This window comes from Coregonus clupeaformis, chromosome 40, assembly GCF_020615455.1.
Source record: "Coregonus clupeaformis isolate EN_2021a chromosome 40, ASM2061545v1, whole genome shotgun sequence".
Taxonomy (NCBI): domain Eukaryota; kingdom Metazoa; phylum Chordata; class Actinopteri; order Salmoniformes; family Salmonidae; genus Coregonus; species Coregonus clupeaformis.
Genome location: NC_059231.1, coordinates 13,752,603 through 13,759,701, shown reverse-complemented (window position 1 = coordinate 13,759,701; position 7,099 = coordinate 13,752,603). Strand labels below are relative to the sequence as shown.

General features: G+C 47.0%; 1 protein-coding gene across 7 annotated transcripts in view; it reads right to left on the bottom strand.

Annotated features, from left to right (window-relative positions):
- The window catches only part of LOC121555138 (microtubule-associated protein 2-like), a 127,237-nt gene that overhangs the window by 105,126 nt on the left and 15,012 nt on the right, over positions 1-7,099 (bottom strand). The window lies entirely within an intron of this gene.

Genomic DNA, 7,099 nt, shown 5'->3' with positions numbered 1-7,099 from the left:
AGAGACTTTTGCCCTCTACCCCACGATAAAAAACAACACCACACATCACAATAACCCAAACCTCACCACTTCTACAACCGTATATCCAGACCATCTTCCCCAGCTATGCAGACACCCCCCCCCCCAACACAACTCTTGAAACATCTCCACACTCTTTATCATTTTATATAACTCAAATTCCACCCTAAGGCGTGCAGAGACCATCCCATTAAATAATAGTAAAGGGTCTGTTATCCCCCCACCTTTGACCCTGTTCCTCCGTGTTAGCCAAATAGCCAACTTTGCCTGAGCAAACAGAACATTTAACAACACACATTTGGCCTTTTCCTTATTTGAATACCTGTACCCCATTATAAACATCCTGACAGTAAACTCCACCCCCAACATCTCACACAGACATTCCAACAGAGACATTAAAGGCATTCACCTGGCGCATCTATATGACACTTGGGACAGGAGTCACCTCCCTCCCAGTTCTTCCTGACCCACCTCTCCGAGCCCAGGTACACCCCCAAAATGTTAAGCCCTTCACAACCCCACTGCAAACCCCCTGGATGTAGAGGGGCCCTAACCCCCCATGCCCCACATAACAGAGCTTTGCTCTTGCCCCAGTTTACCTTAGCTGACAAAGCTCCCTCATACACCTTCAGACTCTAGTGCCTGTATATCCTGACCATCCCTGACCATCACAGAAACGTAATCTGCATACATTGACACTGCTATGCCTGTCAACACACCCATGCCTGTCCAGCACACTCCCTGCAGTCTCTTGCGTAGCAGGCCCAAAAAAGGCTCAATGGCTAGTGTATATAGCTGCCCTGATAGAGGGCATCCTTGTCTAAAGCCCCACCTCACCCAGACTGGCCTACTGAGACCCCCTCCCACCTTAACCATACATGACGCCCCAGCATACAACATCATCACACAGGCAAAAAACCTTTCCCCAAACCCAAACATCACATTAAACAGATACTCATGGTCCACTCTATCAAAAGCCTTCTCTTGATCTAAAGAAACCAGTCCAAAGTTCACATTAGACCATCTCAACAAGTCCAACATGACCCTGATTAAGAAGAAGTTGTCCATGATTGAGCGTCCTGGTACGCAATATGTCTGGTCCTTGTGTACTATAGAGTCCAGGTGGGACTTCAGTCTGTTAGCGAGGACCTTGGCAAATACCACACAGAGCAATGCCACAGGCCTCCAGTTCTTAAGTCCCCTTTTTTGGGCAGGAGAGTCAGAGCCGCCCGACGGCAGCTCATCGGCAACTCTCCTATCCCGACGCACTCACGCGAAAGAAGTTCAGTCCAATTATTCCCCAGAATTTTTTATAAAACTCCACTGGAAGTCCATCGACCCCTGGTGCACGGCCGGAGGACATCTGGGTTACGGCCTCTGCCAGTTCATGGGCCAACAGGGGAATGTCCATTTCATCCCTCTGTGCCAGAGAGAGCTTAGGGAGTTCTGCAAACAAAACCTGAGCACACATAGGATCACACAGTTCTGCCCTATACAACTCAGTATAAAACTCCACAGTCCGCTCCCGCATCTCCCCCACCACAGAGGTCACCCGCCCATCCAAAAGCTGTAGACAATGAATACCCTTGGCTTCACCGCTCGGTCTTTCCAAACCAAAGAAGAAGGAGCTGGGAGCATCCATCTCCTTGAGCATGGAGAACCTAGCTCTTACAAGTGCTCCCTTTGCTTTAACCTGGAAAAAACTGCCCAGGTCCCTACGTAGTTCAGCTAAATTAGCCTGGAGGCCTACATTGCCTTGCCCCACCAGCTCTACCTCCATCTCACTAATACTACGCTCGAGTTCCCCCAATACTCTCCTAGCCTCTGAGGATGAGAGAGCTGTATACTGTTGACAGAAAAGCCGAATTTGGACTTTTCCCATATCCCACCATTGACTCAGAGACTCATACTCCTCTCTTCACTGCCCCCACCTTCTCAAAAAAGTCTGGAAACCTGAGCAAAAAGTGAAATATTGAAAGAGCTTTACATTAAACTTCCAATAGGATGCCTGCCGAGGCCCTGGTGAAATAGACAGCTGAGCCATGGTTATGTGATGATCCGAAAAACCCACGGGGAGAATGGTAGCGCCCAACAGCCTATTGCTCTGATTCCTGGACATGTACAATCGATCAAGCCAGGCTGCACTCACCCTAGCCCCAAAGATCTTCACCCATGTATACTGTCTTGTGTTGGGATGTCTAGTTCTCCAAACATCCACTAGGTCAAACGGATTAATGATGTCCCTTAACACCCCCACTGAGCCTGAATGAGGCTCCTCCCCATTTCTGTCTTTTGTAAAAATCCATCGTACAGTTCCAGTCCCCACCGACCACCAGCGTCTCCTCAGGCGCTACCTGTGAGAGTTCCTGTCTAAGACACCCAAATAGAAGCCCCCTCTCTCTCCCTGTGTTAGGCGCATACACATTTATATAGACAAAACCCCTGTTGTTAATTTCTGATTTTACTACAAGCAGTCTACCCCTCCACACCTCTTTTGAGGAGCTAATTTTTACAGACAGACCCGGTACAAAAAGGACTGCCACCCCTGCACTAACATTTGTCCCATGGCTCAGCACACTTGCCCCTTTCCACCAGGGCCTCCAATCAACTTCATTCACCACATCACTATGCGTCTCCTGCAGAAACAACACCTGTACCTTTTTGTTTCACATATTCACCCAACACACTCCTCTTTCCCGCATCTCTGGCGCCATTAATATTAAGCGAGCCCACCGAAATAGTCACCATAAGAAGTAGGAGAAAAGCCAGCAAAGAATGAGACCAATAGCAAAGCTCAAAAAGCCCCAGTGCCGGAAAGAAACTATTCATCTAAACAATGTCTGAAGGTAAACCTTTACGCACGGTTGTGACCCACTTCCTCAACCTAAACTGTTTCCTGGGTGAGAGGACACCATGCCCCTCATTTTTTATAGCATGTTGTACTGATCTTACAAACTTTCCCAGATCGCAAAAAAAAGCCTCAAGATTAACTTTTTTCCCCTTAGTCTCATTCAGGAACCTTGACAGTTCCCTCACTGTGTACTTTGACCCCTCTGACTGACTGGCTGTCAGCTCTGGACCCATTGAGGAGGAGTCTGAAAAGAAATCCTCCTCATAGTCTTCTTCCTCAGACTCACCTTCCTCCTCCTCATCTCCATCTCCCATCCTAACCACCTGCCCTTTCTCTCTAGTCGGGGCCTCCCCCCCAGCACCAGGCAAAGGTTCCTTGGTGCCTTTGTCCACACCAGCCTCTCCCCTCCCACCTCCTTTCTTCTCCCCCTTTTTCTTCTTCTGCTTGACACCCTCCTCCACCCCCCTAGTCTCTTACCCTTCCCCACTATACTCTCCTCATCCACTAGCATAACCTGACTAAGCCCAGCCTCATCTACACCACCATCCATGATATGACTAGACCCAGTCTCAGCTACACCACCATCCATAACATGACTAGACCCAGCCTCATCTACACCACCATCCATAACATGACTAGACCCAGCCTCATCTACACCACCATCTGTAGCATGACTAGACCCAGCCTCATCTACACCACCATCCATGACATGACTAGACCCAGCCTTAGCTACACTACCATCTGTAGCATGACTACGCCCAGCCTCTGCTGCCTGCTTCCCATGGCCCACTGCACATTGTCCTCGATTTCCCCCACTGGTGCTTGTACCCTCACCTTGTCTACAGCCTTTATGTGGGCACGCAAAGCTCTTATGCCCCAAATCCCGACACTCAAAGCACCGTAGACTATATGTGCTGGCAAACCCTGCGTAGATCTCCTCCCAATGCCTTACTTTAAAATGCACATTTAACTGTTGCTCATTGTTATTCAGAAACATGAACACTTGCCTCCGGAACGAAACAACCTGCTTGACGGCATCTGCCTGAAAACCTTCCGACAGTACACAAAAACCACTAGCAAATTTACCAAAACGACTCAGCTCCTTCATGATTTGATCATCCGTAATAAACAGAGGCAAATTTGCAACTACCACCCTAGTTGAAGGGGTAGAAAGATGAGAAATTGGCATCAACACACCCCTTACAAAGATTCCACTAGAAATGAGCCTACCCACCAAATTTGCTATTTTCATGAACACAACAACAGCTTTGTTCATTCTTGATGCGGAATGTATAAATTCAGCTCCTACCTGTTCGCGACCGCGAGCAGAACCTCCTCCACCTTAATTCCCTTCTCAAGAACACATCTGAATCCATGCCGTAACGACAGCATCTCCTCCACGCTAGGCTGCGAAGCCATCGCGCACACCACACCGTTCAAAACCCCAGGAAAGTAAACCTCTGTCCTCTTCATCCCTAACTTTGAAAGAAAACAGTGGGTACCGCTAAAACAAATAGTGCATTAACCCCGTTAAGGTTCTAATCCAAAAGATTATTCAGTATTGAGCACTATCCAAAAACCTTATATTTGTTGATTTTAATATATTGGCAAGTGATTTATTTCCCTCCCAGAAGTTAGAAAGAAACAAACAGTTCATTTGAACATGAGCATGTATTACAGTTACTGTTTCTTCAGCCAGCCCAGTTCCCTGGTGGCATGTTGTGTTGTGTTGTGTGGGTTGTCATCTGGTACTGTCGTGTCTGTAGTGTCTTGTTAAACCAACCAGCTAAGGGAGAGATAGACAGTAGGTTACTGATACACACGCATGCATGAACACACACACACACACACACACACAATAGGGAGAACACAAGACAGCATGAAGATCTGGAGACCGTTCCTGCAGCAACACAGTACCAGTAAAGGAAACAGACACCAACACAAGACACCATGTACAGTACAATAGGTGAGTGTCTGGAGTTATATCATCGGAACTATAAAGAAATATGCTGTGTGTGCCTACATATACATACACCTGATATAGACTGAGACTGGATAGTGCATTCATCAAAATGTGAGCATGAGCGTGATCGTGTAAGTGTGATGCGTAACCTTAGCCGAGACCTGAGTTAAAGGCATAAGCTCAGCGGGCTATCACAGTCTTGTAGCAGGCAGGAGTCGAACCCAGTTGGTAACACCCTGTTATGCAGTTACTCTGGTTGATAACAGTGCTTTGCTTTAGGGTCCATGGTTAGCCTTCTTACCCAGAACCCTCTCTGTCTAGCAACATGCTCTAACTCACTGAGCCATTGGAACCAGAGTGAAGTTAGACAAGTTCACTGAGTTCATCAATACCAATCCCATCCCATCTGAGAGACAGCCATCCTATCCTACGCCAGGAACCTAGAGAGCACGGGGTCCGATCCTCTCCTCCTTCACAAGGACCATCAAAATGGGTCTGGATGAGAGAGAGCCCAGACCTAAAGTCCCGGAGCTTACAGCAGGATACAGTGGGAATAAAGTAAACACAGAACACCAGCAACGCTCATAAGCACTGAGTCATACAGTCATGAACAGGCTCTAAGACAGATAATATGTTCACTGAGCAAACATACAGAATAAGTACACAGCTAGCTACACACAGTACATTACACAATAACCCACTCCAGGCGCATGGTAATGTAATAGACTCAACTCAGCCTGGTCCCTATTTCTTTCTCTCTCTCTCTCTCTCTCTCTCTCTCTCTCTCTCTCTCTCTCTCTCTCTCTCTCTCTCTCTCTCTCTCTCTCTCTCTCTCTCTCTCTCTCTCTCTCTCTCTCTCTCTCTCTCTCTCTCTCTCTCTCTCTCTCTCTCTCTCTCTCTCTCTCTCTCTCTCTCTCTCTCTCTCTCTCTCTCTCTCTCTCTCTCTCTCTCTCTGTGTGTGTGTGAATTTCAGAGCGTGCAGCGTCTAAATTAGCCTCTCTACTCTGACCACTCAGGGTGTGGCTCGGTTGGCCAGCCACATGTAACAGGATGTTTTGTGTGTGTTTGGTTTTACTGTCCTTGTGGGGACCAGAAGTCCTCACAAGGATAGTAAAACAAGGAACATTTGGATAAGTGGGGACATTTCTCCGGTCCCAACAAGGAAAATTGCTATTTTAGGGATAGGGTTAGAATTAGGGTTAGAAATTAGGGTTAGGTTTGGGAAAATAGGATTTTGAATGGGAATCAATTGTTATGATAGTAAAACAAACGTGTATGTGTGTGTGTGTTGACTCATCCCTTTAGCAGTGTATCTTGCAGTAGGAATAAGGCAGATGGTTGTTAGCATACACCCTGTGAACTGCTGTCTCACCCTCCTCTCTACTGCAGTGATCTTACATACGCTACTCTGAGGGACAGACTCACACGCTGTTTGCCAGGTATTTACGTACCAGGTGACATGTGTTTCGCTCACACTCTCGTCCTCGCTTTCATCCTGAGAGATCATACACACTGCTTAAAACAGGATTTCCCAATGTCGGTCCTGAGCCCCCTGCCTGGGTGCACATTTTGGGTTTTGCCCTAGCACTACACAGCTGATTTAAATAATCAAAGCCTGATGACGAGTTGGTTATTTGAATCAGCTGTGTAGTGCTAGGGCAAAAACCAAAACGTGCACCCAGGTCAGGCCCCAGGACCGACTTTGGGAAACCCTGGCTTAAACGACATACATTTCTATTTTTATTTAATGAAAATGTGTGATTCAGGCTTTCATGTGAACAGCTGCCAACACGTGCTACAGTATAGTAGCACATGCTATAGTTAATAGAATGGGGACAACTAGTGTAACATCTCATGCTTGGCTGTTTTTATGTGATATAAAAGGTAACGATAATGTAGGTACTGTTGTGTTAGTGCTCTACTGCAGCTTATGAATATAAACAAGGTTAAAATATCATAACGGATGGCGGCAAGTGATTTTACAGGGCTTACCCTTGTCGTACTGGCCACATCATCTCCACTGAGTCCCTTAACGTTAGCTACATGCTATTGCCAGTAGTGTCGTGTCCCAGGGGGAGCAGTGTTGGTGGTGGTATTGGGTATTGAAGGATGGTGGTGATGGTGATGGTGGTTGGTAGTGGAAGTAGTGCAGTTGCTACAGTTTCTGAGAAAAGGAGCAACTTTTTCTCACTATTACAGTTTCTAACCAGACTCCATGAGGAGGGGGCAGTGTAAGTAGACATCCTCCTCCTTCCCTAACTTGAAGT